Here is a 19,158-nt window from a genome sequence, read left to right on the forward strand (position 1 = left end):
AGTCCTTTTTCAGCCTGAATCAGATTTTTGCTCAGCTCCCTCAATTTCAGCCAGAAAATACCTGAAATTACAGAAAAACACACAAACTCATAGTAAAGTCCAGAAATATGAATTTTGCCTAGAAACTAATGAAAATAAACTAAAAACTAACTGAAACATGCTAAAAACTATATGAAATTAACCCCAAAAAGCGTATAAAATATCCGCTCGTCACAACACCAAACTTAAACTGTTGCTTGTCCCCAAGCAACTAGATAAATAAAATAGAATCTTAATAAGTCAAGAAGCAATAATGTCTCAGAGTTTTTGAGTGAAGCTCAGATTCTAATTAGATGAGTGGGACTAGTAGCTTTTTGCTTCCGAACAGTTTTGGCACCTCACTTTATCCATTGAAGCTCAGAGTGATTGGCATCTATAGGAACTTAGAATTCAGATAGTGTTATTGATTCTCCTATTTCAGTATGATGATTCTTGAACACAGCTACTTTATGAGTCTTGGCCGTGGCCCTAAGCACTTTGTTTTTCAGTATTACCACCGGATACATAAATGCCACAAACACATAATTGGGTGAACCTTTTTAGATTGTGACTCAGCTTTGCTAAAGTCCCCAATTAGAGGTGTCTAGGGTTCTTAAGCACACTCTTCTTTTGCTTTGGACCTTGACTTTAACCGCTCAGTCTCAAGTTTTCACTTGACACCTTCACGCCACAAGCACATGGTTAGGGACAGCTTGGTTTAGCCGCTTAGGCCAGGATTTTATTCCTTTAGGCCCTCCTATCCACTGATGCTCAAAGCCTTGGGATCCTTTTTATTTACCCTTGCCTTTTGGTTTTAAGGGTTATTGGCTTTTTGCTCTTGCCTTTTGGTTTTAAGAGCTTTTGGCTTTTTCTGCTTGCTTTTTTTTTCTGCAAGCTTTGTTCTTTGCTGCTTTTTCTTGCTTCAAGAATCATTTTTATGATTTTTCAGATTATCAATAACATGTCTCATGTTCATCATTCTTTCAAGAGCTAACATATTTAACAGTCTTAAACATCAAATTCAAAAGACATATGTACTGTTCAAGCATTCATTTAGAAGACAGAAAGCATTGCCACCACATGTAAATAATTAGAATTTTTCTTATTAAAAACTCGAAATTTATTGCCTCTTATTCTAAAGATCTACTATTTTATTCATGTTTGCTGATGATGAGAAAAATAAATTATAACTTAATTGAGAATAAGATCAAAATAGGTATGCTAATTACTACTACTTATATCTACTTTCTAAGGTAAACTCCTATAATGACAACTATCACAGAGTTAAAGCAAAAATTGGAATTTAACAACCTTTGTTCTGGGAAGTGGATGTTCATCTAATCTGCGGGGTGCTTGGTCATTCAAGAAATAATTTCTGGCGCTTCAATTCCCTTAAATCACGCCCTTGCTCCTCCTGTTCTTTAAGCAAATAGCAAAGAATGATACTTTGTTCCTTCTGTTCTTTCTTTATTTGTTCCATAGCTTCTTGCATCTTGGTAATAGATGTTTCAAGATACTCCCAGTATTCAGATTGAGGGATTTCTAGGAGAAATTCCTGTGTTTTCTTCTTGATGGGGTCATCCTGTTCTTGTTGTTTTTTCATTGATGCTTTGGTGATTGGCCGCTCAACTGAGATATACTCAGTTATTCCCATCCTTACTCCAGCGTCCTTGCAGAGCATAGAAATCAAGCTTGGATAAGCCAACCTGGCATCTTTGGAATTTTTGTTTTCAATTTTATAGAATTCAGTTGAAATCAGTTGATGAACTTCCACTTCTTTTCCCATCATGATGCAATGGATCATCACTGCTCTTCTAATAGTGACTTCAGAACGGTTGCTAGTGGGCAGCAGAGAATGCCCAATGAAGTCCAGCCATCCTCTGGCGACTGGTTTGAGATCTTCTCTTTTGAGTTGATTTGGGACACCCTTCGTGCTGGTGGTCCACTTGGCTCCAGGGATACATATATCTTCTAGAATCTTATCCAGGCCCTTGTCTGTTCTCATCATTCTCCTATTGAAGGAGTCTGGATCATCTTTCAGCTGAGGTAGCTTTAAGATCTCCCTGATCTTGTCAGGGTGGGTATGAACAATCTTTCCTCTGACCAAGGTCCAATAGTCATAGATAGCAGATCCAGATAGTTTTTGTCTGTCTGTTTGCCACATATTAGCATAGAACTCCTGGACCATATTCCTTCCCACTTTCGTTTCAGGATTAGCTAGGATCTCCCAGTTCCTGATTCGGATTTGCTCCTGGATCTCCAAATACTCGTCTTCTTTCAGATCGAATCTAACTTCCGGGATCACTGATCTTAGACCCATTATTTTGTAATAATGGTCTGAATGTTCTTTAGTTAAGAACTTCTCTTGATTCCAAAGTGGTTTTGGAACGCCCTCTTTCTTGCCTCTTGGAGTGGGTTGTTTTCCTTTAGGAGCCATGATCTTAGTGATCACAGATAGGCACACCAAACTTAGAGGTTTGCTTGTCCTCAAGCAAAAAGAAAAGAAAGGAGAGGGAGAGAAGGAGAGCTATGTGTAATTGTGGATGGGAAGGGAGGGAGGCCGAACCCATATTTAAAGGGAGAGGGGGTGGGTTTTCGAAAATACAAAGACAGATAAGATAGAAGATATGAAAGATATTTGAAAAAGATAGATTTGGATTTTTAAAAAAGATAGTATGGAGATTTGAAAAAGATTTTGATTAGTTGAAAAGATTTTTGAATGAAAAGAGATAGATTTGTTTTGAAAATTTTGAAAAAGAGTTGAATTGGATAAAAAAAAGGATCTGTGCTTATGGATTAAGATACATTTGATATTTTAAAACAGGGTTTTTAGAAATTAGGGATTTTAGAAATCAGGGTTCTTAACATGTTTATGCAAGAAATCATGAATTGAAACATGAAAATTAAATTTAGAATGAAAAATATGAAGTAAAAACGAATTCACCTCCTCCCCACCATCCTGGCGTTTGAACGCCCAAACGCTGCATGTTTTGGGCATTCAACGCCCAAATGCTGCCTCTCCTGGGCGTTCAACGCCCAGCTGTTGCTTCTTTCTGGCGTTGAACGCCAGGAACTCCTTTGTCACTGGGCGTTTTTCTGAACGCCCAGGATGCTGTAAATCTGGCGTTAAACGCCCAGAAGGAGCTTCTTTCTGGCGTTCAATGCCCAGAAGATGCTTTTTTCTGGCGTTTAACACCCAGATGGCTATCCTTACTGGCGTTCAACGCCCAGTGGATGCTTCTTTTGGGCGTTGAACGCCCAAAATAGACTCTTACTGGCGTTTTCTTGCCAGTGAGCTCTTTTTCTCTGTTTTGTGTGCAGAATCCTTCTGTAACCCTGTGAACTTATACAATTGACTTTTTACCTTAGTATCAGTGAACTTTATATAAACAAATAAAATCAAGAATAGGGCAAAATACTTAGAGGAAGTGATGCCCCATGGCTGGGTTGCCTCCCAGCAAGCACTTCTTTATTGTCTTTAGCTGGACCTTGCGGAGCTTTTAATCTAGCTTCAGCCTTGAGCACTCTTGCTCAACATTTCCTTCAAGATAGTGCTTGATTCTCTGTCCATTAACAATGAACTTCTTATCAGAATCAATATCTTGAAGCTCCACATAACCATATGGTGATACACTTGTAATCACATATGGTCCCCTCCACCGGGACTTCAGTTTCCCGGGGAATAGCCTAAGCCTAGAGTTAAACAACAGAACCTTTTGTCCTGGTTCAAAGATTCTAGATGACAGCTTTCTGTCATGCCACTTTTTTTATTTTTCTTTATAAAGCTTGGCATTTTCGAAAGCAGTGAATCTGAATTCCTCTAGCTCATTTAGCTGGAGCAATCTTTTTTCTCCAGCTAATTTTGCATCAAAGTTTAGGAATCTGGTTGCCCAGTAGGCTTTATGTTCCAGTTCCACGGGCAGGTGGCATACCTTACCATACACAAGTTGGTATGGAGAGGTCCCTATAGGAGTCTTGAATGCTGTTCTGTAAGCCCACAGAGCATCATCCAAGCTTCGTGCCCAATCCTTTCTACGGGTACTTACAGTCCATTCCAGGATTCTTTTTAGTTCTCTGTTAGAGACTTCAGCTTGCCCATTTGTCTGTGGATGATATGGAGTCGCCATCTTGTGGCGAATCCCATACCGGACCATGGTAGAGTAAAGCTGTTTGTTGCAGAAGTGAGTGCCCCCATCACTGATTAGTACCCTGGAGACACCAAACCTGCTGAATATATGTTTCTGGAGGAATTTCAGCACTGTTTTAGTATCATTGGTGGGTGTGGCAATGGCCTCAACCCATTTTGATACATAGTCAACTGCCACCAGAATATAAGTGTTTGAGTATAATGGTGGGAAAGACCCCATGAAATCAATACCCCATACATCAAACAACTCGATCTCCAAGATTCCTTGTTGAGGCATGGCGTAACTGTGAGGCAAATTACCAGCTCTCTGGCAACTGTCACAGTTATGTACAAACTCTCGGGAATCTCTGTAGAGTGTAGGCCAGTAGAAGCCACATTGGAGGACCTTGGTGGCTGTTCGCTCACCTCCGAAATGACCTCCATATTGTGACCCATGGCAATGCCATAAGATCCTTTGTGCTTCTTCTTTAGGCACACACCTACGGATTATGCCATCTGCACATCTCTTAAAGAGATAGGGTTCATCCCACAAGTAGTACTTTGCATCAGTAATTAATTTTTTCTTTTGTTGCCTGCTGTACTCCTTGGGAATGAACCTTGCAGCTTTGTAGTTTGCAATGTCTGCAAACCATGGTGTTTCCTGAATGGCAAACAAATGCTCATCCGGAAAGGTCTCAGAGATTTCAAGAGAGGGGAATGACGTCCCTTCTATTGGCTCTATCCGGGATAGATGATCAGCCACTTGGTTCTCTGTCCCTTTTCTGTCTCTTATTTCTATATCAAACTCTTCCAGAAGCAACACCCATCTTATGAGCCTGGGTTTTGAATCCTGCTTTCTGAGTAGATATTTAAGAGCAGCATGGTCAGTATACACAATCACCTTTGATCCTGCTAAGTATGATCTAAACTTGTCAATGGCATAAACCACTGCAAGCAATTCTTTTTCTGTGGTTGTGTAATTTTTCTGGGCATCATTTAAAACACAGCTAGCATAATAAATGACATGCAGAAGCTTGTCATGCCTCTGCCCCAATACTACACCAATGGCGTGATCACTGGCATCACACATTAGCTCAAATGGTAATGTCCAGTCTGGTGCAGAAATAACTAGCGCTGTGACCAGCTTGGCTTTCAGCGTTTCAAACGCCTGTAGGCACTCTGTGTCAAACACAAATGGCATGTCAGCAGCTAGCAGATTGCTCAGAGGTTTTACAATTTTTGAAAAATCCTTTATAAACCTCCTATAGAATCCTGCATGCCCCAAAAAGCTTCTAATTGCCTTAACATTGGCAGGTGGTGGTAATTTTCCAATTACCTCTATTTTTGCTTGATCCACCTCTATTCCCTTGTTTGAAATTTTATGCCCAAGGACAATCCCTTCAGTCACCATAAAGTGACATTTTTCCCAGTTTAAAACCAGGTTGGTCTCTTAGCATCTTTTCAGAACTAGTTTCAGGTGATCAAGACAGGAGCTGAATGAGTCTCCATATACTGAGAAGTCATCCATGAAGACTTCTAGAAATTTTTCCACTATATCAGAGAAAATAAAGAGCATGCATCTCTGGAAGGTTGCAGGCGCATTACACAGCCCAAATGGCATCCTTCTATAAGCAAACACTCCAGATGGACATGTGAATGCTGTTTTCTCTTGATCCTGGGGATCTACTGTAATCTGGTTATAGCCCGAGTAGCCATCCAAAAAGCAGTAATAATCATGACCTGCCAGTCTTTCTAGCATCTGGTCTATGAATGGTAAAGGAAAATGATCCTTTCTGGTGGCTGTATTGAGCCTTCTGTAGTCAATACACATGCGCCACCCTGTAACTGTTCTTGTAGGAACCAGTTCATTCTTTTCATTATGAACCACTGTCATGCCTCCCTTTTTCAGGACAACTTGGACAGGGCTCACCCAGGGGCTGTCAGAAATAGGATAAATAATCCCAGCCTCCAGTAATTTGGTGACCTCTTTCTGCACCACTTCCTTCATGGCTGGATTTAGTCGCCTCTGTGGTTGAACCACTGGTTTAGCATTATCCTCCAATAAGATTTTGTGCATGCCTCTAGCTGGGCTTATGCCCTTAAGGTCACCTATGGACCACCCAAGAGCTGTCTTGTGTGTCCTTAGCACTTGAATAAGTGCTTCCTCTTCCTGTGGATTTAAAGCAGAGCTTATGATCACTGGAAAAGTGTCACCTTCTCCCAGAAATGCATATTTCAGGGATGGTGGTAATGGTTTGAGCTCGGGTTTAGGAGGTTTTTCCTCTTCCAGAGGAAATTTCAGAGGCTCTTTCATTTTCTCTGAATCCTCCAAATCAGGCTGAACATCTTTAAAGATGTCTTCCAACTCTGATTCGAGACTCACAGCCATGTTGATCTCTTCCACCAAAGAGTCAATAAGATCAACTTTCATGCAGTCTTTTGATGTGTCTGGATGCTGCATGGCTTCGACAGCATTCAACTTAAACTCATCATCATTGACTCTCAGGGTTATTTCCCCCTGTTGGACATCAATGAGAGTTCATCCAGTTGCTAGGAAGGGTCTTCCTAGAATGAGAGTAGCACTCTTATGCTCCTCCATTTCCAGCACTACAAAGTCAGTGGGAAAGGCGAATGGCCCAACTCTGACAATCATGTCTTCAATCACGCCTGATGGGTATTTAATAGAGCCATCAGCGAGTTGGAGACATATCCGGGTTGGTTTAACTTCTTCAGTTAAACCAAGTTTTCTGATAGTGGATGTAGGTATTAGGTTGATGCTTGCCCCAAGATCACATAAAGCTGTCTTGGTGCAATTACCTTCTAATGTGCATGGTATCAGAAAACTCCCAGGGTCTTTAAGCTTTTCAGAATGACTGCACTGCATTCTTCAGTGAGGAGAACTCTTTCAGTTTCTCTCCAATCCTTCTTATGACTCAAGATCTCTTTCATGAACTTGGCATAAGAAGGTATTTGCTCAAGTGCCTCTGCAAATGGAATCTTTATTTCAAGAGTCCTAAGATAATCTGCAAAGCGAGCAAATTGCTTATCCTGCTCCTCTTGGCGAAGTTTTTGAGGATAAGGTATCTTGGCTTTATATTCCTCAACCTTAGTTGCTGTAAGTTTATTTCCTACAGAAGTGGTTGAAGAAGCCTTTTTAGATGGGTTATCATCAGCACTTGTGTGTGTCTGATCCCTCACTGGCAATTGAGTGCCAGAGTTAGAAGCTGGAGTGGCGTTAGACGCCAGCTCCTCATCTGTTCCTGGCGTCTGAACGCCAGAACTGTGCTTCTTTTGGGCATTCAACGCCAGATCCTTGCTTGTTTCTGGCGTTGAACGCCAGTTCTGAGCATGGTCTAGGCGTTCAGCGCCAGCCTTCCACCCAATCTCTGGCGTTTTAGTGCCAGAATTATTTTTCCCTGAGCTCTTACTGTCCTCAAGTGGATTTTGGGTGGTTTGCTCATTTCTTGGCTTCTTGCTGCCTTGAGGTAGGGTATTTAATGTCTTCCCACTTCTTAATTGAACTGCTTGGCATTCTTCTGTTATTTGTTTTGACAGCTGCTGCTTTGTTTGCTTCAATTGTTCTTCCATATTTATATTAGCCATCCTTGTCTCTTGTAGTCTATCTTTGAATTCGGCTAACTGCTTTGTTAGAAAGTTCAATTGCTGATTGAATTCAGCAGCTTGTTTTACAGGACTGAGTTCAGCAGTTACTGTTTTAACCTCTTCTTTCATGGAAGGGTCACTGCTTAGGTACAGTTGCCGATTTCTGGAAACTGTATCAATGAGCTCTTGAGCTTCTTCAATTGTCTTTCTCATGTGGATAGATCCACCAGCTGAGTAATCTAGAGACATCTGAGCTCTTTCTGCAAGCCCATAGTAGAAGATGTCTAACTGAACCCACTCTGAAAACATTTCAGAGGGACATTTTTGTAGCATCTCTCTGTATCTCTCCCAGGCATCATAAAGAGATTCATTATCTCCTTGTTTAAAGTCTTGGATGTCCAGCCTTAGCTGCGTCATCCGTTTTGGAGGAAAGTATTGATTCAGGAATTTTTCTGTCAGCTGTTTCCATGTCCTTATGCTAGCTTTAGGTTGGTTGTTTAACCACCTCTTGGCTTGGTCTTTTACAACAAATGGAAACAGTAATAATCTGTAGACATCCTGATCTACTTCCTTATCATGTACTGTGTCAGCAATCTGTAAAAACTGTGCCAGAAACTCTGTAGGTTCTTCCTGTGGAAGACCAGAATACTGGCAACTTTGCTGCACCATGATAATGAGCTGAGGATTCAACTCAAAGCTACTGACTCCAATGGAGGGTATGCAGATACTACTCCCATATGAAGCAGTAGAGGGGTTAGCATATGACCCCAGAGTCCTCCTGGACTGTTCATTTCCACTTAGATCCATGATGGAGAAAGGTAGATGATGTAAAATAAAAAAAAATTTTATTTATTTATTTATTTATTTATTTATTTCGAAAATGAAATAAATTAAAATAAAATAAATAAAAATGATTGAAAATTTTCGAAAAAATTGAGGAGAGAGAAAGTGGTTAGGAAGTTTTGAAAGGGATATGATGATTTTTGAAAAAGGTTTTAAATTTTGAAATAAAAATCTGAATTTTAAAGGTAAATTTCGAAAATTTGCTTTAAAATAGAGAGAAAAGATATTTTTGAATTTAAAGAGGAGAGAGAAAAATAATAAGATAGCACAAGATTTAAAATTTTTAGATCTAATGCTCCTTGTTTTTGAAAATTTTGGAGGGAAAACACCAAGGAACACCAAACTTAAAAATTTTAAGATCAAGACACAAGGAAAACTCAAGAACACTTTGAAGACTCACAAGAACACTAAACTTAAAATTTTTAGAAAACCAAACTAAAATTTTTGAAAACCAAAGGGGAATCAACAAGAAAACACCAAACTTAAAGTTTGGCACAAAATTTAATAGAGAAATTATTATTTTTGAAAAATTTTTGAAAAGAAAACAAACGACTCTGACTCAAAAGACAAAAATTTCTTAATCTAAGCAACAAGATTCACCGTCAGTTGTTCAAACTCGAACAATCTCCGGCAATGGCGCCAAAAACTTGGTGCACGAATTGTAAATCACACTTTTTACAACTCGTACCACTAACCAGCAAGTGCACTGGGTCGTCCAAGTAATACCTTACGTGAGTAAGGGTCGATCCCACGGAGATTGTTGGCTTGAAGCAATCTATGGTTACCTTGTAACTCTTAGTCAGGAAAACAATAAAATAATTCACTTATCAAATTTAATTGCAAGAAAAAAAAGGGCAGAACACAAATTATACTTGTATGCAATGATGGAGAATATGTTGGAGTTTTGGAGATGCTTTGTCTTCTGAAATTCTGCTTTCCTTTGTTTTCTGATTCACGCACGCATGTCCTCCTATGGCAAGCTGTGTGTTGGTGGATCACCGTTGTCAATGGCTACCATCCATCCTTCCAGTGAAAAGGGTCCAAATGCGCTATCACCGCACGGCTAATCATCTGCAGGTTCTCAATCGTACCGGAATAGGATTTACTATCCTTTTGCATCTGTCACTACGCCCAGCACTCTCGAGTTTAAAGCTCGTCACAGTCATTCAATCCCTGAATCCTACTCGGAATACCACAGACAAGGTTTAGACTTTCCGGACTCTCTTGAATGCTGCCATCAATCTAGCTTACACCACGAAGATTCTGATTAAGAGATCCAAGAGATATTCATTCATTCTACGGTGGAACGGAAGTGGTTGTCAGGCACGCGTTCGTGGGGGAATGATGATGATTGTCACGTTCATCACATTCACATTGAAGTGCGAATGGATATCTTAGATAGGAACACGCATGTTTGAATGGAAAACAGAATTACTTGCATTAATTCATCGAGACACAGCAGAGCTCCTCACCCCCAACAATGGAGTTTAGAGACTCATGCCGTCAAAAGGTACAAAGTTCAGATCTAAAATGTCATGAGATACAAAATAAATCTCTAAAAGTTATTTAAATACTAAACTAGTAACCTAGGTTTACAGAAAATGAGTAAACTATGATAGATGGTGCAGAAATCCACTTCTGGGGCCCACTTGGTGTGTGATGGGGCTGAGACTTAAGCTAATCACGTTCATAGGGTTGTTTTGGGCGTTCAACGCCAGCTTTGGATCCTTTTCTGGCATTGAACTCCAACTTGCAACTTGTTTCTGGCGCTGGACGCCAGAGTGCGGCCTGGAACTGGCGTTGAACGCCAGTTTACGTCGTCTATCCTTGAGCAAAGTATGGACTATTATATATTTCTGGAAAGCCCTGGATGTCTACCTTCCAACGCAATTGGAAGCGCGCCATTTGGATTCTTGTAGCTCCAGAAATTCCATTCCGAGTGCAGAGAGGTCAGAATCCAACAGCATCAGCAGTCCTTTTTCAGCCTAAATCAGATTTTTGCTCAGCTCCCTCAATATCAGCCAGAAAATACCTGAAATTACAGAAAAACACACAAACTCATAGTAAAGTCCAGAAATATGAATTTTGCCTAGAAACTAATGAAAATAAACTAAAAACTAACTGAAACATGCTAAAAACTATATGAAATTAACCCCAAAAAGCGTATAAAATATCCGCTGATCAGGAAGGCTCAAGTACCTTCCTTTTGGAATGATCCTCTGGTGCCTTAGAGCTTTCCATCACTTGCTTGGTGATTGGGATTTCCCCTGGAATAAATGTATCCACGTGGATCAGGACTTTAGCCTCTTGGCATAGGCAAAAGATAAGATTTGGATAAGCCAGCATGGCATGAGTAGATATCCTGTTTGCCAACTTGTACATCTCACAGGGGATTATTTGGTGAACTTCTACCTCATTCCTTGATGTTAGGATTTTTGCCAGTAAAGAATTTCATAAAAACAGTCGCGTTGTAGATATAGTCTCTAAACCGACAGAAATCCCTTCATACAAACGTTTTGGTTGTCACAAGTAATAAACCCCTTTTTAAAATTGATAAGCGAGTATTTAAACCTCGGGTCGTCTTCTCAAGGAATTGCAGGGAGGTATGTTCTTATTATTGGTTAAGAGTCTTGTAAATTGGGGTTTTGGAAGTAAGGTGGGAATATGTTATATGATAAGTAAAATAAAATAATAATAATAAAATCTCTTGGCAAGGTATAAGAATTTGAATTCCTATCCTAGTTATTCTTATCAGGTGTGAAGAGAATTGGATTTTAATCCCACTTGGTCATCCTTTATTAAACAAAGGAAGGTTAAGTGGACTGATCAGCTTGATTCTCAAGTCCTAGTCAACTCCTGTGGAGAGACTAGTGTTAGAGCAATCATAGCTCAAGCAAAATCTGCCAATTTCAATCACTTGCTGAGTTTGATAACTCAAGTATTACCAATCACTTGACCAAAGCCAAAAGGAGAAAAATATCTAAATTAAATTGAAAGCAATCTTAAACAGAGCAAAGCAATCTTAAATCTGAATTACCTCAAATAACATTAATTAAGAAAATTATATGTAACATGGAAAAGTTTATAAATTAAATAAAAATAAATAAAAATAAAGAACCTGGGATTGAGAGTCACTCTGAAAACTAAGAGAAGTCCTAAATTCTAATCCTAAGAGAGAGGAGAGAACCTCTCTCTCTAAAAACTACATCTACTCCTAAAATTGTCAATATGAGATCCTCCTCATGAATGGATGCATTCCCCCACTTTATAGCCTCTAATCTGTGTTTTCTGGGCCGCAAACTGGGTCAAAAACAGTCCAAAATTCGTTGGTTTCGAATTTTGCCACGCTGGTTTTTTGTCACTGCGATGCTGCCGCATGGATCACGCGGTCGCGTCTCCTAGGGTCAGGGAAACTTTATCATATTATATATCAAATCGAAGTTCTGGACGTTAGCTTTCCAACGCCACTGGAACCGCATCATTTGGACCTCTGTAGCTAAAGTTATAGCCGTTTGAGTGCGAAGAGGTCAGGCTGGACAGCTTAGCAATTTCTCCAACTTATTGTATTCCTTCCACTTTTGCATGCTTCCTTTCCATCCTCTGAGCCATTCCTGCCCTATAATCTCTGAAAACACTTGACACACATATCAAGGCATCTAATGGTAATAAGAGAGGATTAATATTAGCAAATATAAGTCCAAAGAAACATGTTTTCAATCAAAGCACATAATTAGGAAGGCAAATGTAAAACCATGCAAATAGTATGAATAAGTGGGTAAAGAGTTGATAAAAACCACTCAATTAAGCACAAGATAAACCATGAAATAGTGGTTTATCAACCTCCCCACACTTAAACACCAGCATGTCCTCATGCTAAGCTCAAGAGAAGCTATAAAGATGAAGAGGACTGGTAGAATGTATGAAATGCAACCTATGAATGCAACTAAATGCAGAATGTTTCTACCTACTTGGTTAAAAGTAAATAAATTCTCCAAGAATAAATATGAACTGGATTTCACTAATTTAAATCATGAAATGAAGTATAAATAGACTTGCAAGAAGAAAATAGCTCATGAAAGCAGGGAACAAGGGATTGAGCATCGAACCCTCACTGGTAGTGTATACACTCTAATCACTCAAGTGTTTTTAGGTTTGATTCTCTCAATTCTCTACTAACCTTGCTTTCTAAGGCTTACTCTTCATCTAACAATCAACATAAATTTAATGCACAGCTACACATATCAAGAGGTCTTTTAAGGGTTGTAATGGGGCTAGGGTCAAGGTAGGATTGTATTTGGCCAAGTGGACTAAAAATCTGAATCCTTAATTAACTTAAACTTTCCACCTAACTTTAGACAATCCATGTAATCAAAATACAAAACCTAACTGTCCATTAACCATGTTTTCTACATATTCATGCATTCTAATTTCAAGTACAGTACATATGCATTGCTTTCACTACTTACTTTGGGGCATTTTGTCCCCTTTTACTTATTTGCTCTTTTTTTTTATCTTCTTTTTCTCTTTTTCTTCTTCTCTCTTTATATATATATATATATATATATATATATATATATATATATATATATATATATATATATATATATATATATTCAATGCATATGATTAAATTATTGAATGCATGAACATGTCCTATTTCTTTCACATTTTTAGAAAATTCTAACATACTCAATTCTCAAACCAAATATTTTCAATCCCAATTTTCCCACACTTAAATTATAAGCACTCTCACTAGTCTAAGCTAACCAAGGATTCAAATTAAGGACATTATTCTTTTCCGCTTAGAGTTAGTGATGAGCTAAAGTAAAGAACAAAGGGGTAAAATAGGCTCAAAATTGGTTTGCAAGGGATAATGAAAGGTAAGGCCATATGGGTATGTAAGCTCAGTGAAACAAAGGCCTCAATCATGTAAGTGTATGCATACATCAAACCATGGAAATATAGAATTAAGCAAGACAAAGATCACAATTTTAGAGAGAAAAACACTCACCAAAAATAAAATATTGGTTGGTGAAATGCAACCAATTCAAATAGGCTCAAAAATCTCACAGGTTTTATGTGTTCGAGTTCTAAACCATGTTCTAGTATAATATCTCTTCAAACAAGTGTAACAAAAATTTTTATTCAAATTAGTGAAATGCTATAAAAATTTTCTTGAAAAAGAAAATATTTCTTCAACCAAGTGGTAAAATATGCACAAAATTAAATAAATATGCAATCAAACATGCAAATGCAACAAACAAATAAAATAAAATATTTGGTGTTGAGTCAAGAAATAACTAACCCCTGGAGATCGGTATCGACCTCCCCACACTTAAAGATTGCACCGTCCTCGGTGCATGCTAAGACGTGCAAGTGGACGGGTTGCTTCAACTGATGCTCTGCTCATCAAGGAATGTGCGTAGGAACTTGTTTGTCTCTCCATGTAAACGTCTTTCGGCTCTTTCTGGTGGCCATCCTGAAAGAAAAAGGGAAGGAAAGTAACCCAAAGCAAAGATAGAAAATAAATAAAAAATGGGTTGGTTAATGCCAGATAATAAGGGTCCCAATTACATGGTAGCTACAACATGCAAGTGAGAAAACAATAGAAGCCATGGCATGCCAGTGGTACAAAATGTACAACAATGGGGAAGAGAATGGGGAAGGAGAGATAATATAAATTCATGTCAATGCAAAAGTAATACAGATATAAAAAATTGGCATTGATTTAAATAATATTACTTAATTAGAATTAAACAAGTCATTAAGCACCAAGAAAATACCAGAAAAGATGTAACAGTTGAATAAGAACATTTGAACACCAATAATAATTTTAGAAAAATAAAAATATGCAATGAATGAAAGTATGCAAATAAATTAAACAAAATAGATGGAAGTGAGAGAAAATAAGAAAGGAAGAAGAAATAAATAAGAAAAGATAAGAAGAATAAGGATTTGGAGAAGAAAAGATAAGAAAATTGGCACTAATCTGGATAGGTTGTGCGACGCTGGCGACGCGGTCGCGTGGGTGACGCGGTCGCGTGGTGCGCAAATAAGGTTAGGCGACGCGGACGCGTGGGGCACGCGATCGCGTGACTCGATTTGTGCTGGTGGCGCGAGTGCAGCCTCGCGGTCGCAGAACTCTCTGTTCAAAATTTAGTATTGCCAAAATCAAGGGTGACGCGATCGCGTGGGGCATGCGATCGCGCGAATGGCCATCTTTTAAAAACGACGCAGACGCGTGGGGCACGTGTTCGCGTCGTGAGGCTTAGGCTTCCAGCACGAGTCCAGCCTAACTCCAGCTCAACTTTCGGCCATGCACCCTTTGACGTAGAAATCCAGGTCACGCGGCCGCGTGGGGCACGCGATCGCGTGGGAGGCCAGTATTCCCCTGCGACGCGGACGCGTCAGTGACGCGGTCGCGTGGGACGAATTGTGCCACTAGCACGCCTCCAGCCTCGCTCCAGCGTGACTCTCTGTTCGTTTTTATATTGTCTCCCATCTCCTTGCGACGCGGACGCGTTGCTGATGCGGTCGCGTCGCGTGCTCGCTTTTTTTTTTTTAATCTGAAAAGATGCAGAATGCAGTGTTAATATGAATGTGATGCAAAACTCTAGGTTCAATATAATAAAATAAAATAAAATTTCAAAAACAAACAAAACTAAATAAAATTAAAATTGAGAAAGGAATGATTATACCATGGTGGGTTGTTTCCCACCTAGCACTTTTAGTTAAAGTCCTTAAGATGGACATTGGATGAGCTTCCTGTGTTATGGTGGCTTGTGCTTGTACTGATCCAGGAATCTCCACCAATGTTTGTGATTCCAATGGCCTTCGGGGTCCCAAACTAGGTGCAGAAAGCCTTCAAGTAAGTTAAAGCAAGTGACCAGGCCCCAAGAGTGGTGATTGATAGAATGGATTCCGGGGTCCCAGACCTTGCCCTTGTACCCGTCTTTTGGTTGAGCAATATTGTTCCATCTGGGTGGCAAGCAGTCTGAATTCTCACGTAAGCGGCCAAACAACTTCCTAGACCCATTCAGTTGAGCTTTACACCAACCTTTGCATTTAAACTTTGAGCACACAACCATGTTGAACCTTACTTGACAATTCTTATTACTAGCCATCTTCCTCTTACTCTTAATTCCACAAAGAGCTCTAAGTTGACCATCCGTCTCCAGTAGCCCATATTCAAGTGGGATTAGAAAGCTAAGGGATATGAATTTTACCCACTTGAATGTTGTGAAGGATGATGGCAACTTAGGGGGAGGGGTTTCCAACAACTTTGGCAAGGTAATTTCAAGCTCCACTCCCTTGTGCTCTTCTTTGACATCTTCTACCTCTTGATCAACCTCTACAAAATCTTCAACCATGATCTGCCTTGGAGGTTGTACGCTCTTCTCAACATCAACATCAAACACCGTGGAAGGAGGCTCTGTGACTGGACTTTCCAATGGAGGTACAACATCTCTTAAGTCAGCAACCACTTCTTCCTTTTTAATAATTGCTGCTTTGTCCAGTTGTTTAAGTATAAAATCGTACTCATCCTCGATGTTTTTCTTTCTATGACAACTCCTTTCAACTATTCTTTCATCTTCAAGGGTCTCTCCTACCCTTCCCCGTAGGGCCTCCTCTAGCTCTTTATGAAGTATAGATTCGCAAAGATGATTCCTTCTTTCCTGTTCCATATCAATAGCGTAATTGGGATCATCTTGCTCTTGGATTGATGGATGTGGGTGCTCTTCCATGGATGGTGGTGATGGGATGGAGAGATTATTCTGTGGTTGACAAGGAAGTGCACTAGAGCTTGAGGGTTGATTGTTGAAGGTATTCGGTGGTCTGATTTGGGTGAAGAGAGCTTGTATAGTAGAGTTTAGATCGGCAAGTGCTTTCTCCATGGAGGTTTGGGGTAGATAGGAGGGTTCATTTGGTTCATAAGGTGGTTGGTATGGTGGTTGAGGGTTAGGGTCATATGGAGGTGAATGGCGGAAAGGAGCTTGTGAGTTTGGTGGTCCAAAGTTATGTTGAGGAGGGGGTTCATAGGCGTATGGTGGTGGTTGTTGATAATTAAAAGAGCGCTCACCATAGCCATTGCCTTGATATGCATCACAGAATGGTTGTTGATAATCCATTGGAGGTGGTTATTGCCAAGAGGGTTGATTAAATCCTTGTGGCTCCTCCCATCTTTGATTCTTCCAACCTTGATGCCTGTTCTCATTATAGTTTCTATTCCTAACAACAACATTGGAATCAAACTTGAAGCGAGAGGGGTGAGAGTTCATAGTAGCAAATAAAAAATTAAAAATAAAAATAAAAATAAATTTAAATTAAAAGGTTATTTAAATTTTGAATTTGAAAATTAAATTTTGAAATTTGAAATTTGAAATTTGAAAATTTTTAAAGTTAAATTCTGAAAATTTTGAAATTTGAATTTTGAAATTTGATTTTTGAAATAAGATAAGATAAGATAAAAATTTTAAAAATAAAAATCTGAAATTTTTTTTTCGAAAAAATTAATTAAAAATATTTTTGAATTTAATGAGGAAAGAGAAAAACAATAAAATGACACCAAATTTCAAATTTTTAGATCAAAATGAAGAAAACGACTAAGAACAGCTTGAAGGTCAAGATGAACGTGAAGAACAACTTGAAGATCAAGATAAACACTAAGAACAAATTTTTGAAAAATATTATTTTTTTAATAACTAAATAAAAATAAATAACCTCTTAATTTATGGAAAAGCAAAAATAAAAACAAATAAACAAGCAAAAATAAAAAAAAATATTTACAATAACCAATAATAAGGCACACGTTTGCAATTCCCCGGCAACGGCGCCATTTTGACGTTAGGATTTTTGCCAATAAAGAATTTCATAAAAACAGTCGCGTTGTAGATATAGTCTCTAAACCGACAGAAATCCCTTCGTACAAACGTTTTGGTTGTCACAAGTAACAAACCCCTTTTTAAAATTGATAACCGAGTATTTAAACTTCGGGTCGTCTTCTCAAGGAATTGCAGGGAGGTATGTTCTTATTATTGGTTAAGAGTCTTGTAAATTGGGGTTTTGAAAGTAAGGTGGGAATATGTTATATGACAAGTAAAATAAAATAATAATAATAAAATCTCTTGGCAAGGTATAAGAATTGGAATTCCTATCCTAGTTATCCTTATCAGGTGTGAAGAGAATTGGGTTTTAATCCCACTTGGTCATCCTTTATTAAACAAAGGAAGGTTAAGTGGACTGATCAGCTTGATTCTCAAGTCCTAGTCAACTCCTGTGGAGAGACTAGTGTTAGAGCAATCCTAGCTCAAGCAAAATCTGCCAATTTTAATCACTTGCTGAGTTTGATAACTCAAGTATTACCAATCACTTGACCAAAGCCAAAAGGGAGAAAAATATCTAAATTAAATTAAAAGCAATCTTAAGCAGAGCAAAGCAATCTTAAATCTGAATTACCTCAAATAACATTAATTAAGAAAATTATATGTAACATGGAAGAGTTCATAAATTAAATAAAAATAAATAAAAATAAAGAAGCTGGGATTGAGAGTCACTCCTAAAACTAAGAGAAGTCCTAAATTCTAATCCTAAGAGAGAGGAGAGAACCTCTCTCTCTAAAAACTACATCTACTCCTAAAATTCTCAATATTAGAGCCTCCTCATGAATGGATGCATTCTCCCACTTTATAGCCTCTAATCTGTGTTTTCTGGGCCACAAACTGGGTCAAAAATAGTCCAGAATTTGCTGGTTTCGAATTTTGCCACGCTGGTTTTTTGTCACTGCGACGCGGCCGCATGGATCACGCGTTCGCGTCGCCTAGCGTCAGAGAAACTATATCATATTATATATCAAATCGAAACCCCGGTCGTTACCTTTCCAACGCAACTGGAACCGCGTCAGTTGGACCTCTGTAGCTAAAGTTATAGCTGTTTGAGTGCGAAGAGGTCAGGCTGGACAGCTTAGCAATTTCTCCAACTTATTGTATTCCTTCCACTTTTGCTTGCTTCCTTTCCATCCTCTGAGCCATTCCTGCCCTATAATCTCTGAAAACACTTAACACACATATCAAGGCATCTAATGGTAATAAGAGAGGATTAATATTAGCAAATATAAGTCCAAAGAAACATGTTTTCAATCAAAGCACATAATTAGGAAGGCAAATGTAAAACCATGCAAATAGTATGAATAAGTGGGTAAAGAGTTGATAAAAACCACTCAATTAAGCACAAGATAAACCATGAAATAGTGGTTTATCATTCCCCATCATGATGTAGTGAATTATCATAGCTCTCTGAATAGTGACTTCAGAGCGGTTACTAGTAGGGAGTATAGAATGCCCAATGAAGTCTAGCCATCCTCTAGCAATTGGCTTGAGGTACATTCTTTTCAGCTGGTTTGGCTTGCCTTTTGTATCCTCAATCCATTGAGTTCCAGGCAGGCATATATCCTCTAGGACTTTATCCAACTTTGGCTTGGCTACCACCCTTCTATTGTAGGAATTAGGGTCATCCCTTTGTAAGGGTAATTTAAAGATCTCTCTCACCCTATCCAAATGAAAATAGATGAT

The sequence above is a fragment of the Arachis hypogaea genome, chromosome 17 (assembly GCF_003086295.3).
Source record: "Arachis hypogaea cultivar Tifrunner chromosome 17, arahy.Tifrunner.gnm2.J5K5, whole genome shotgun sequence".
Classification (NCBI taxonomy): domain Eukaryota; kingdom Viridiplantae; phylum Streptophyta; class Magnoliopsida; order Fabales; family Fabaceae; genus Arachis; species Arachis hypogaea.